Source organism: Protopterus annectens, chromosome 7.part0, assembly GCF_019279795.1.
Source record: "Protopterus annectens isolate FY-2018-M chromosome 7.part0, PAN1.0, whole genome shotgun sequence".
NCBI lineage: Eukaryota > Metazoa > Chordata > Ceratodontiformes > Protopteridae > Protopterus > Protopterus annectens.
Window position 1 is genome coordinate 567,609,913 of NC_056739.1, and position 15,008 is coordinate 567,624,920.

A 15,008-nucleotide genomic window follows, 5' to 3' on the forward strand; every position below is an offset into this window, starting at 1 on the left:
AGTCATCACCCTTGGGTAGAATCCCAAAGCTATGGAAGGGTGGCTGGTACTAAACTGGGTTAGGTGATGCTAGGATGCCCTGCAGAACTGCTGTGGCAAAACCATCTCTGGTTTTTGAGTATAATGGAAGGTGGTAGTGCTTGGTAAAGGTGTGCACTGAACTCCAAGTAGCTGCCTCCAGAATGTCTTTGGTTGGAACCCCTCTGAGAAAGGCTGCTGAGGTTGCAGTAGCCCTGGTAGAATGGGAACTAGTATTGACAGGCACTGCCTTCCCATGGTGCGAGTAGCAAAAGCGGATACAACGTGCTATCCATTTGGAGATGGTCTGTTTTGAAATAGCCTTTTCTTGTGAACCTGCAGCATATGATACAAAGAGTTGGTCAGTTTTTCTGAAGATCTTTGTCTTATCTAAATAGTAACATAGTTGTCTGTGAATGTCCAAAGAGTGAAGGAGCCTTTCTCCTTTATTCTGTGGGGTAGGATAAAAGGTGGGTAAATGAATGGTCTGATTCAAAGCCACACTGGGTACTACCTTGGGCATGAAGGTAGGGTTAGTTCGTAAAGAGACTCTGTCCTGATGGAAAATGATGAAAGGTTCCACTGCCATAAGTGCCTGTAGTTCTGAGACCCTGCATGCTGAGGTAATAGCCAGTAACAAGGCTGTTTTCCAAGACAAGTATTGTAGTTCTGCTGAGAAAGCTGGTTCGAAAGGAGGTAGTGTTAACTTTTCTAAAACAAAGTTCAGGTCCCAAGTTGGTGTTGGTGGATTTCTGGGGGGTCTTATATTCTTAGCCCCTCTGAGAAACTGCCTAAGTAAAGGGTGTGAGAAAACTGGGGGATCCGTATTACATTGAGCTGAAATGGCTGAAGCATGGATCTTAATGGAGGAGAAGGAAAGGCCTTTGTGTAGCATCTCAGTTAGGTATTGCAGTATGTGAGGAATATTTGGTATCCAAGGATTTTGACCTTTAGCCTGGTGCCATGCACAAAATCTTTTCCATTTGTCTGAATAAGTCTTCCTGGTGCTGGGCCTCCTGGCCTCCATAATTACATTCAGGACGTCCTTTGAGAGAAGTGTTGATTGATAATTTAAGCAATTCTCCATGCAGCTAAATTTAAAGTTCTGAGCTGGCTGTGATGGGTTTGATAGTTTTTCTGAGTCAACAGTAATGGGAATTGAGGCAGGATCCATGGAGGGCTGTGAGTCACAGTAGTGGGAATTGAGGCAAGATCCATGGAGGGCTGTGAGTCAAGTTCCTTAATAATGGGTACCAGTGCTGGCGTGGCCAGTCCGGAGCAATAAGGATCATTTGTGGTCTCTCTGATCTGACCTTCAATAATACCTTGGTCAATAGAGGTAGTGGAGGGAAGACATAGACTGTCAGTGTTGTCCAACTGAATGATAGAGCGTCCACTTTCCAGGCTAGGGAGTGATAAGTCCTTGTGCAGAATTTTTGTAATTAATTGTTGGGGGGAGGCAAATAGATCTATGTCTGGACATCCTCATCTTTGAGTTATCATTGAAAATACTTGTGGGTGTAGTCACCACTCATGAGGGTCTGCCATATTTCTGCTTAATTCGTCTGCCAATATGTTTTCCTTTCCTGGCAGGAATTGTGCTTGTAGTTGTACTTGGTAGGTCAAAGCTGTGTTCCATAAGGTCATAGCCTGTCTGCATAAAGGGTAGGAGTGTGTTCCTCCCTGTTTGTTTATGTACCACATAACTGTGGTGTTGTCTGTCCTTATTAGAAGTTGTCCTGGATGCAAGAGGTCCTTGAAGGCTGTCAGTGCATTTTGCACAGCTAGCATCTCCTTTTGGTTGATGTGAAGATGCATTAGTTTTGCAGACCATTTGCCCTGTATGCACTGTCCTGCCATGTGTGCTCCCCAGGCATAGTCTGAAGAATCTGTTGTCATGGTTTGGTTTGCTGGAGGTAAGACGAAAGGAAGACCCTTGTTTGTTTGACATGCTTGAGCCCACCATAGGAACTCTTTTTGAAGGCAGGGAATGACAGGTATATTTGTTTCGAGGCTGTGCCTGTGTTGAGACCATACACTTTTCAGGTACCATTGTAATTTTCTCATATGCAGCTTTGCATATGGGATTAGTTGAATGCATGATGCCATGAACCCCAATGCCTGCAGGATTTTCCTTGCAGTGAGCTGGGTAAATGTTGCTATCTTTTTGAAGTATTGAGTCAATTGTTTTTGTTTGTCTGGCGTGAGGTAAGCCATCTGGGCCGTTGTATTTAAGCTGGCACCCAGGAATATTATCTGTTGCGAGGGTATTAGTTTTGATTTCTTTTTGTTTACTGTGTACCCTAGGCAACTGAGCAACTGTGTTACAAAAGCCAGATGCTGTAATAGAATGTCCTTGCTGTCCGCTTGGATCAGACAGTCAACCAGATAAGGATACATTTGTATTCCTCGTTGTCTGCAATATGCAATTACTGATGCCAGGCATTTCGTAAATACTCTGGGCGCAGTAGATAAGCCAAAGGGCAATGCAGAGAATTGATAATGCGTTGTACCTGCCAAAAATCTGAGGTATCTTCTGCAATCTTGTCTGATAGGGACATGCAGGTATGCCTCTTTGAGGTCCAACGTTACCAACCAAGACTCCTTGCCCAGCATGGGAAGGAGCTGCTGTAGTGTGAGCATTTTGAATTTGGGTACCTCCAGGTATGTGTTCAGAATTGAGAGGTCTAAGATGGGCCTCCAGGCTTTGTCCTTTCTTGGGACTAGAAATAGTAGAGTAAAAACCTTGACCTTGCTCTTTTGTAGGTACCTTTTGAATTGCTTTCATATCCATGAGAGCTGAAATTTGCGTTTGAGCCTCTGCCCATTGGTTTGGAGGCAGATTTGGCATGCCTCTCATCTGAGGTAAAGTGTGGAAATGAAATCTGTAGCCTCGGGTAATAATGTCCAGAATCCATTTGTCCTTTGTTATGATGCGCCAATTTTGTGGGAATAGAGCCAGTTTCCCTCCCAAAGGTGCTGCCAGGGCAATTTTGCTTGGCAGGCGAAGAGGGAAGTCATTGTGTTTGTTTTCTGAAGGGTTGAGATCTTTTGTGTCCACATCTGAGTTGCTGTATGCCATTGTCTAGGCCTGAAAGAACCTTGTGGCTGGCCTCTGCCCCTTGGGTGCCTGTACCTACCTCTTTGGGGTCTGTCTGATGCAGGAAAGGACCATTTTTTTTGATGGCCAGTTTCTGCTGAAACGAGGAGGTTGTACCTGTAAAAAATCTTTAACTGTTTGCATAGATTTGCCTTTTCTTCCATTTTCTTCAAAACTTCCTCTGCCTTGACACCAAATAACACATCTTTCTGCAATGGGGCATCCAATAACTTTGCTTTGACATGTTCTGGTAAGGCTTGTTCTTGCCTATGTATGACAGACCCTGTGACAGCTGCTCTACATGAGGCTTCCAATGAATCAAAACCACACTGTAAGGTATGTTTTCCCACCTGTTCTGCTGCATGCAGCAAATCCTGCATCTCTTTCAAATCTAGTTGATCTGTCTGAGGGATCAGCTTCTGCTTTAACTTTGTAATCAAATACTGTTGGTATTTTAGCATGTGGAATTGGCATTTTAATGCCCTCATGGCCAAAGTGGCAGACGTATACACTTTCTTCCCCCATCTTTCTAATGCTCTGGAATCTCTTTCAGAAGGAAGTGGATTCTTAGCAGTAGAGGCCTTAACCCCTTTGGGACCCTGGGAAATGGTCTCGGGGTCTGCATTAGGGCTTTTGTATAAAAACTTATGAGTATCAGGAACTCGGTAGTATCTGTCTGGTTTAGCTGGTGCTGGAGGCAAGGAATCTGGGTTTAAACTGGATTCAGAGAAAACATCATCCAAAATGTCTAAAACTGGAGGAATTGCCAGGGGTCTATGCTGTGGAAGAAGAAACAACTCACGGAGTCTTTTCTTGGAGTCAGAGTAATCTTGGCCTTCCCAGTGGAAATGTTCCCTCATGGTGTGTAAAGTTTCCCCAAAAGAGTAGTCTTCAGGGGGGGGAGACAGAAGGAATGGACTCTTCAGCATCTGAGTCTTCATAAGGAGGGAAGGAGTAATCCTGGTCGTCAGAGATGCCTGAGGAAATGGATGCTTGGTCAGAGGAAGGATAATCTTCCTCCAGTCTAGGCCTTTTGTCAGGTGGGGGTTGGGATCCCCTGATAAGGGTAATTAAATCCTCAGCCATCTTAAGCATCTGTTTTTTAGGCATAGGGGCCTGTGGGGGGGGGGGGTGTGGCCCCGGTTTTCTAACTTTCAAGGGGGCTTTGAGCTTAGCATAAGGCTTGGCAGAGGCAGTTGTCGGTTTGAAAACACCCTCTGAGACCGAAGACCTATCCAAAATTTCCGGATCCCCGTCGGGGCTGGCGTCCAAGGAGTGAGGTGGAACCGGATCCTGAGGCCCAACTGTTTCAGTTTGGGATGCAGTCAGAAATTCTGAATCAGCGGTAGTCAGGGGCTGCGAAGGCGCCTCGCTGAAAACCGGAGAACCGGTGTCAGGCCTTGCTGAGGCCTCGGTATCTGGTCTTGGCCTTGGCTGCCGGTCCTTATCTTTGCGTTTTTTTAATCATTGCTGATGTCGGTTGCTCCGACGGCATGCTATAGTTAAATTTTCTGCCAAAATAATGCTGGGCGAATTCTGCCCGACGCTTAATTGTACGTTTGTTGAACCTAGCACAAAACTGACAACCAGAGACGTCGTGGTCTGGGCCTAGGCAAGGAATACAATAAGAATGAAAATCCTTATGAGGTATTTGCTTCCCACAAGAAATACAATTATTAACTTTGTCTGACATCGGTCTGAGGCAAGAAAAGTTTCCCCAATGGGGTACTTAGCTTTAGACAAGACTTCGGGCTGAAACTCTATTCGAAAATTTCAGGAGCTGGCCGACCGGCACTTGCGAACTGCTTCTGCTTCGGGCACCGTGTGGCAAGAAAGACTGAAGAAAATGGCGTCGGCTGTCTCTTTTATAACCCTGTCGCACTGACGTCAGGGAAGAGGCGACGACAACCGATGCCGGACCAGGACTTTGGGATTCGGCCGACTGCGGGATCGCCTGACGACAGGATAACCCAAGGGTGATGACTGCAGCAGTATAGCACGATGAACATCAATGTTTAATTTACTTCAGTTTGATAACCAGGGAGAGAACTGGTCAACAGACCCTTTTCAGCCACGGCCAGGGCACCATGGTGTAAGACACAAACACAAAATTACGCAAAGACTAAAGAATACACAGAGTTGTACAGTAACAAAGTAGGGATAACATATGTGTGTAATTTACAATCACAAATGCAATTTTTTTTCTCTTTTATTCCCTTCTGTTAGCAAATAGCATCCATAACTGATCAAATACTGTGTGTGTTTGTTAATTTAAATTGAGACCACAGTATCCTACTGATACAAGGTTATCCTGTTTTTCCACCTGAGAAATGGTTAAGAAATGACTTAGAGCTTCAGAGCAGTCCTTGGTCAATTCTGATTGTTTCTTAAACATAAAAAACTTGTCTTTGCTTGATCTTGGCTCATTAGCAGCAGTACAAAAGAGCTGCCTGCTCACACCCTTGTTCTCCCACTCCCTCTTCCCTGTTTATTACCTTAATTCAATCCCAAAGTTAATACACATTACCTGTGGCAGGCACCATTTATAAAATTACAAACACCCATTGAGCACTTTATGCTCAGCCCTGCCATAAAAACTTACTAAAACTGCTTGAACTGGGGCACAGCTAAATGATAGTTTGTGGAAATACAGGGTACCTACCTGAGTCTCCACATTCACTATCGTATGTTCTTTTATCAGTTTACTCCGTTACCCGATTGTTTCCAGCCCCCTCATAAGAGGGACTAACAAGGTCTCTGCCTGCTTCGCTCCCCACCCTGCCCCCAATTTCCTCCCGCTCCCAGTGGTCCTACCTTTATTACACATGCAAACCCCTCCCATTTTTCCAACAGTCAACCACGGCACTAAACTCAACACTACCTCCTCCATCATCCCACTACTATCACTCCTCTTCAGCTAACATGTATAAGCATACCATACCTATGCTCACTGCATGCACTCTCCTTGCATATCTTACATCCTACCAAAACTCCATCATTCCCCCACTCAACCACTACCACTGTACTACTACTCACACCACCACTCATGTCTCACCCTCACTCAGCTCCCCTCCCACCAACACAAGAACCATCCCTATGCACCCCCCACATATGCTATCAACTATATTGCTCAAACAAAAAGCATCCCTACAACTTAACATATTAACCCTCCCACCAAACCTATTACCCACAGAGCACACTCATAAAGTTTCCCTAATAAACAAACACATTCAAAAACTGAGCAAACTAATAACCTCATGTATATCAAAACTAGCCCTAAGTGAAGACATCCACCACAACCCTGGACCCACTCCTCATAATCAGACTAGAAACCACAACCTCTCCCAAATCATAGCCAATAGAAAGCCAAGTGACTTCCTTCTACTAAGCCTAAATATTAGAAGTATATCCAACAAGGTCCATGAACTCCATGCCACCATAGACTTGTACTCCCCAGATATAGTCATCCTGACAGAAACCTGGCTAAAACCTTACATTACCAGTGAGCAAATCCTCCCTACCCATTAAGGCATACTAAGAGTAGACCGGCTAAACAAGAAAGGAGGAAGTGTAGCTATAATATTTAAACAGCATCTAAACATCCAGATCTTAAAATTATCAGCTCCACAAATAGGCAAATGAAGAAATAATACATACCAACCTCATAATAAACCAAAATAAGACCATCAACATAATTGGATGCTACTTCCCACCTGGCCAAAACATCCCTCCACTAAAAAACCTCCTCAGCTGGTCTACCCACCATCTCTCCCAAGAAACTATAATTTTAGATGATTTCAATATTGACTGGCAATCCTATTCTGGCAACCATTCAACCCATCATCTAAACCTTCATGGATTCATCCAACTAGTCCAGTCGCTAAACAGGATAAATAAAAACTCCAACAAGCACAATACCCTGGATTGGATACTAGTCAGTAACAGCCCCCAGTCATATATAGCAGGCTGCTTATCAGATAGCCTCAGTGATCACTCCCCAAAATTCCTACTCAAAAAAACACCTATACCAAGCTAAACCTGTCATCTACCGTCAAATACGTAAAAAACTAAACTTTAACCCACACACATTCATCTCATCCCTCAAAGAATGTAACTGGCATCCTCTAAAGTACCTCAGTCTTGATGACACAGTTGAATTTTTTAATACTACCTTCCTGAGCATCCTTAATTACCACGCCCCCATAAGACTTTCCAGAACCAAAGCACAACCCTCCCCATGGCTACAGAAAACCACTAAGTCAGAAATGAAAAACAGGGATAAAGCCAGGGAGCACTGGCGCAAAACCAAAACCCCCTCAACTAGACAGAAATTCCTAGAACAATGCAATAAAGTCAAAAAGCTAATAAAACAGGACAAATTCCAATACTACCAGTCTGCCCTAGACTCCTCCCAACAGAACCGAAAACAATTCTGGTCTTCCATAAACTCCATCCTCCACCCAGGTAAAGTCAGTACCCCTCCTCTCCCTCACTCCTCCAAAAATATTGCTACCTCATTCAACACACAAACCATACTATCATTAGCTAGACAACACAACCCCCCTTCCCCTCCAACCCACACCTTCAACTAGTAATCTCCCCACTGTCTTGTCTTTTTTTCCTGTTCCTACCTCCAACATAAAAAAACTCTTAACTAAACTTAAGCCCACCAAATTAGCAGCAAACAACCCCCCAAGTGAATACCTACAAATCGTAGCTGATGCTCTAGCCTACCCAGTTATCCATGTTGATTAACCGATCTCCCGTCAGAAAGTTACGTTCCCACACTATGGAAAGTATCACATATAATTCCCCTCCACAGAACTAACCAATTACTGCCCCATAGCTATTCTCTCTCCACTTTCCAAAATATCAGAGAGATGCATTCACTCTCAGGTCTCAGACTACCTCCTTACTAACAACCTCCTTTCCAATACTCAGCATGGTTCCCGACCAAACCATAGCACCACCACTGCCTTACTCTCCTTTACTAACACTATCCTTCAGCAAAACAACAATGGCTATCTCTCCTCTGCTACTTTCCTAGACATATCTAAAGCATTTGACATGGTCCCACACAGACAACTCATCTTTGTCCTCAGTCAATCACCAACTGGTTTCAGTTACCTGTCTGACCGCCAACAGTCCATTGTATGGCAGAATGACATACCTCACCGACTACCTGTCTCTATAGGGGTTCCCCAAGGATCCATCCTTAGACCCCTACTCTTCTCTATTTTCACCAATAATCTAGCCTCTGCCACCAAACATGGCACACTCATACAATACGCAGATGACTCGACCATCATCTGCTCAGCCCAGTCCTTACCCAAACTGCAAAAAGTCAAACAGAAAGCATTTTCCTCAGTTGAAACTTGGTTATCCGATGCCCAATTAATACTCAACCCAAACAAAACTAAACTACTCATCTTCCAACCAAGCAAACATACTCAAAACAACTCTCACTTTAACATCACAGCAAAAGACAACACCACTATACACCCAACAGAACACATCAAATTGCTAGGAGTTGAAATAGACAAACTGAAATTTGACATTCACATATCCATGACCATAAAAAAAGTCCACAAAAAACTAGGACCATTATACAGAAATAAGCAACTTCTTACTAAAGCAGCAAAGATTTCAGTAGCAAATTCCCACCTTATCTCCACCCTACTTTATGTCTCTCCAATATATACCAACCTAAGGCAATGCAATCTAAACAAGCTAAAGACCTGCTACAACAAAATCACCAAATTCGCCAGAGGGGCATCCTACCGTAGTCACCACCGTCTCTCACTTACTGAACTGGGCTGGCTTGAACTCCCTCACCTCCTTCAATGGTATCAACTCACACTCACCCACAAACTAGTAAATCATCCACTAAAAGTCTCATCCCTCCAGAATCTACTCCAACCCTATCGCACCACCAGATCACTAAGATCCAGCAACAAAAATCACTTACAGGTCACTAAAGCCAATAACTCTGCTGGAGAAGCACTGTTCTCTTGCGCCATAGCCAAAATATGGAACTCCCTCCCACCCACAATTACCTCCGGACCATCGTGCACCCACTTCAAAACTTTACTAAAAGCATACCTAAAAACATGCTGGCTATGCTCTTGCAACTCCCCCTCTAATATCACCCACCCCATCCACCCACTACCTTTCTTTCCACCCCACTAACTACCATGACTACAGCAAGCTCGGATGCGTGTAAGCCTAACTACTTATTATACAACAGGAACCTCTTATTGTAACAATTGTTAATGTCTGTTATGTACTTCGCAGATAAAGATTCTAGTTGTCTACTGATGTACGATGTTCTTCATCTGCAACTATGTTTGTAATTGTTAATTGCTATGTTGATCAAATTGTTAATTGCTATGTAAATCCAATGCAACTACTGTCTGTATATTTTAACTGTGGAGCTTTTCTCCCCGGGCCTCCTCTGTAAATGGACCTACGTCCAGTCGGACACTTTCAGTCAACAAATGTCAATAAATAAATAATAATTGAGACCACTTACATAATGCACAATTAAGTAGTCATTCAAGCAGTGGTCATTTGTTAAAATTATGTTTTTAAAAGAAAGACATAACTATCGTAAGAGCTGCAAGAATGCAGCCATTGTCATGGACGCAAGAGCATTTGGTGCCTTTAAACAACTGTTCTTTTAGTTTACTTTTAAATAACTGAAGTGTTTCTTGCTGCCTCGTTTCTGCAAATAGTCCATTCCAAACAGCTGGACCTAGCATAAAGAAGGTTCCTCCTCCCAAGGTGGTTTTAAAGGGAGGTGTAATAAGGGTAGTGTTATTTTTCGGCATGCGTCATTTATAACTCACAAACAAGTAAGACAACATATTTAGGTTTTTATGCATGTAACAAGTTTTTGGAATGGAAAATGTTTAAATTATTCAGGCTGAAGAAGCAACACACACACTTGACAAAATCTGATAAGAATCAAAGTGTCAGCATATTTGAATGTGTGCCGTCCCACCCACGAAAGATCTAGACAAACAGCTGTGAAGCCTTGTGTAAAATGTCTGAGAATGGGCTAGCAAACAACTCTTGCTAGCCATTTACTCATAAGCATAACAGATAACTTACTGCTTTATCTACGTCTGGCAAACAGTGCTTGTTTAGAGACATTATGTACACATGTATACAGCATATGTAAAGTTTACTAGGAACAACCTGCTGGAGTCATCTCATCCGACTTCAAGTCACTGCCTTGTAGGCTATCTCATTCTGCCACCAACTGCAAAATCTCCATGTAAACCTGTTTGGTGGGAAATGCTCTGTAGAAAATAGAAATCTTGTGTGTGTGTGTGTGTTGTGTGTGTGTGTGTATACACACGTGTATGTGCATGTGTATACATGCAACAGAGCAGGGCAAATGGTCGATGTGCATTTGGTCAGTTTAGAATTTGATCAGTTTTTGTCAATCCTGTCAAGAATGTATTGTGCTGGAGTGCAGCAAGTCTGGAGCGGAAATATCTCCGCCCCCATGAGGAGGTAATCCACTCAGTCCTGATTTCTTCACTACAGCTCTGGGCTTCACCAGGAATTAAGGTGGAATATGCCTTCTCTCTCCAAAATGCCCTTTCTGTCTCCCCCTAGCCTTGGAACTGGCTCAATATTTTTTAAATGCACTTACCAACGTCATGCCAAAGTGAAGTAACTTGTCTCACTGGAGTTAAAAAAAAAAAAAAAAAAAAAAAAAACTTCTGCCTAATTAAACCAATAGGGTGCAATAAACACACTGTATTCTACAGGATTACAACTATGCGCCACAAATGTGTTTTTCTTAGTCCTGGGTTTGATTCCTTCAACCTCTATTTACTCACTCTGTGATGTGGAGTAAGTGACAGTGTTTTCAACTTACCTTATGGTCCATGCCATTTGGTGACTTCAGTGCTGTGCTGCATTTTCTTCATATTCGTGTCCGTTTTATACGACGATATTTAAAGTTTAACCTTTTTTTAAATTAGGTGCCCCCTACATGACGTTACCAAACAGTTCACTAAACTTTAACCACAGTGATGTGATACCCATATGTAACAGTGTAAACAGAAAATAATGAACTGGCAGACACCAGAGATGAGGTGGTGAAGAGGACTGAGGGCATGTTAGCAGTCATTAGGGATGTAGGAGCACAGAAACGCTTTCATAGGTTTTGCTGTCAGCAGTAGTCCCGAAAAGAAAAGAAAAATGCATGAGGCAAGTTCAACCGTGGCCACTAAAAGTGTGATAAGGATGTGATGGACTGAACAGTGAAGGACAAGACTGAAAACAGCAGCTGTTAATTAAGGACAGGCTTTACACAAGTCACCAGAGAAACTTTCCTGGTTATATAGAGGCTAGAAAAGGCACATAAGGGTGACTACGCATTCAAATGGACATGGAAAAGAAATAGTAGGATGTGAAGAACAATCAGATAAATAAAGCAAAAGAAAGGTGCAAGCAAAACGGAACAGAAAATGCAGCAGATACCAGCATGAGTGAAATTCTTTTGGCTTTTCCCAGTTAGGGGTCACCACAGCAGAACTCCGGTCCGCTAATGATTGGCAGTGGATTTTTACAGTGCCGAGTTGCCAGCCCGACACCCAACCTTCAAAGAAGGCACACCCATTCACGCACCTACCTGCATGTCTTTAGACGTCACTCGACCACGGGGAGGACATGCATACTCCACACAGAAGGTGCTCCAGACGAGAATCAAATGGGAGAACTTCTTGCTGTGAGGCGACAATGCTAACCACTGCACCACCACGGCCATCTAGATAACAACATGAGTGACATCCTGTCTTCATGCTCCCTCTTCCTCTTATTTCTGCTCCATTGGCTGTGCCCTTTCTTACTTTTATTCAGGCTTTTTGTTTTCTTTCCTCCTTTTTTTATATGTCACTCAGATAGCAGCATGAGTGACATATAAAAAAAAGGAGGAAGGAAAACAAAAAGCCTGAGTAAAAGTAGTAAGAAAGGGCACAGCCAACGGAGCAGGAATAAGGGGAAGAGGGAGCATGAAGACAGGAGGAACTAGAAGAAAAGTGAGCTAAGGAAGAACAAGCAGAACAATAAAGAGAGACTACAGCAGGATGCAGCACAGGAAAGAAAGGAGGAGGAAAAGAACATAAGGGAGTACACGAGAAGAAAAGATGGGAAAAAGGCAAAGAAAGATTCCAGTGGCAAACTGGACAGGAGATATGGGATAGAAGAAAAGAGTTAGGGTTATGCCTTGCAATACACTGGCTAACAGTTACTCATAATAGTACAGTTTAAACTGACTGCAAAAGACATAGGGTCTGGAACTACAGTGGATAAGACTGTGGTAATACAGGGGACTCGAAAGAGAGATGGGTAGCTGCCAAAAAGTTAAAGTAACTTTAAGAACTATGGGAAACCATACATGATGTGATCGGGGGGGGGGGGGGCAGCTTAATAAGATGCTCAAGGCAAACAAAGCCAATGCATCTTGCCAGACACATGAGGTTAAGGCAAATTTAAAGGAAAGAATACTGAAGACAAGGCACCTGGAAAGTTACTGGGAAGGGTTTCTGGAGGCCAGAAACAGAGTAGCAAACTGCATTAAGATAGTGTAATAAGGAAAAGGAACAAAATAGGCATTAAGATAGAAAGGAAGACAAACAGGAGGGAGACTGGGGAGCTAGCTTGGTGTGGGGGGGGTATAAGGAAGCATAGAATGAATTTTAAACAAATGTGCAACATTCATCGCAAAAGGGAGATTAACATGATGGAAAGGTAGGACAGCAAAAGAAAGGACTAAGGGATGGAAAATAGCACAGAAGATGCAACAGGTACTGGAAAAGCTAATCAAGAATAAGGCAAAAAGACAAGATGTTATCCAACAAAGAACCTAAAATTGACTCCTGGTGTTTTAGTACAATTTCTGACTTACTGGATCCCTTAGAAAGGGATTATGTTGGGTGAACAGAAACAAGCAATAGTGGCATCCATCTGCAAGAACTGCCCTAGAAAACTACAAGCCAGTTGAGCCTGACCTCTGGGGCAGGCAAAATGGTACAGACTATGCTGAAGTCAAGGCTTGAAACACTAAGGTCCCAGCAAAGATTCACTTCAGCACAGCCTATTAGACTAACTTACTCCATTTCTATGGCTGTCACTGTGGAGGTGGACAGGAGGAACTTCATGGATAAGACGGCTGTATCTTTTCCAAAAGCCTTTAACTCAATCTTATTTAGCAGGCTTCTTACAAAGATAAGGACAGGAGTAGGAAGCCAGCTGTATACAAGTGTAAAGAAATGCTTGGAGAAAGGGAAAAACTTGTAACCATCACAGCTATTTGATGATCCCAAAATACTAAGTGGCGTTCTGCATGGATTTGTCCTGGGTCCAACCCTATCTAATGTGTCCATCTCAGACTGTGTGCAAGGACATGAATAAATGGATGAGTCTATCTTGCAGAGGACACTAAGCTGGGGGGGGGGGGGCTGATGAACAAGGGGAACAATTATTATAAGGGACATCAGAAGGCTGGAGGCATTGTCTAACACAAATCAGCTTGGCTTCAGTCCTCCTGAGTGTGCTTTCTGCACCTGTAGAAGTACAAATCGGGGCAGAAAACACAATGGGAAAATTCGGCCTAAAAAGAAACAGAAGAGAATGACTTGGGGAGGGGGGATTACTATTACTTCCAGAAACAATAAGAGAAGGTAGCTGTGAAAATGAATGATATTATGAAAAATATCTAAGGGAATGAAATCCAGGGATAAGAAGGTAATGACAACTGTTTTATCATACAAAGAAGGGAAGATGGGTCATAACCACCAGATCAAGGAAATGCAGTTTAGCCCAGATATGAAAATATACTTTTTTTTGTTAAAGAGGATGGTTAAGCGGAGTCTACCATTCAAATAGATAATGGAAGCAAAGATAGTGGAATCGTTCGAAGACTTGAAGGCCTGGGGATGGAAAGAGATGGCAGCATTAGCTGTAAAAACAGGTAGACTAGACAAATTAAGTTTCTAATTCTGACAATTACTTTTATGTTAAGCCACTAGTAGAGAGGACTTAAGATTTTTGGCCCACTCATTACCACATTAGCATGGACCCGACAGTTGAATTAGCTACCCTCTGGAGGGGAGTTTGCATATCACCACAAGGCTACTACAGACTCATCACTGGTGAAAAGTAACAAGCAGATGTGCAAGGCAGCATAACAGGGATGCACATGCCCTTGTAATGTTATTGTATGTTATGTAGAAATAGATACTAATTGCTGTACAGAAACTGGTACAGGCTCCTCCCCACTCACTTACTGACCCAAAGTGGGGTTGGTAATGTCACTGTGGAATACAAAAAACAGCCTATGGGCACCAACATCATCAGCTATAAAGGACAGAGTAAACAATCCTATTCACATTAAGCAGAACAGAATAAGATTAATATAACAATCTAAACACTATTTTTAGAATTGCAAAGAGGCCGCATTACACAAACATCATATCTACAAGTGCCCTAATATACATAACACACACACACACAAACTCTACATGCATCTAAATGCCCCACTGCACAGCACATCCGATCCAGGCTTGTAATGGCCAGACAAATCATTAATACTAAAACCCGCTACATGCTGTACCCTCAGAGTGCTTGTATTGGCACCAATATGCATTATTATTTTTGCATTCCATAACATCCAAAATATAAACTGCAAAGAATAAGCTTCAAAAAAGTTCCGTTTGATCCATTTAAACATATTTTGTGACATCCTTTTTAATGAGAGAGAAAAAAAAAACAAAGTAGCACCAACATGTTGCTGCTAGTCAGCATGAGCTTGGTGGATATTAAGTATATGCCTGAAAGACAAAACAACATGCTGCCCTGTTCTACACAGGTT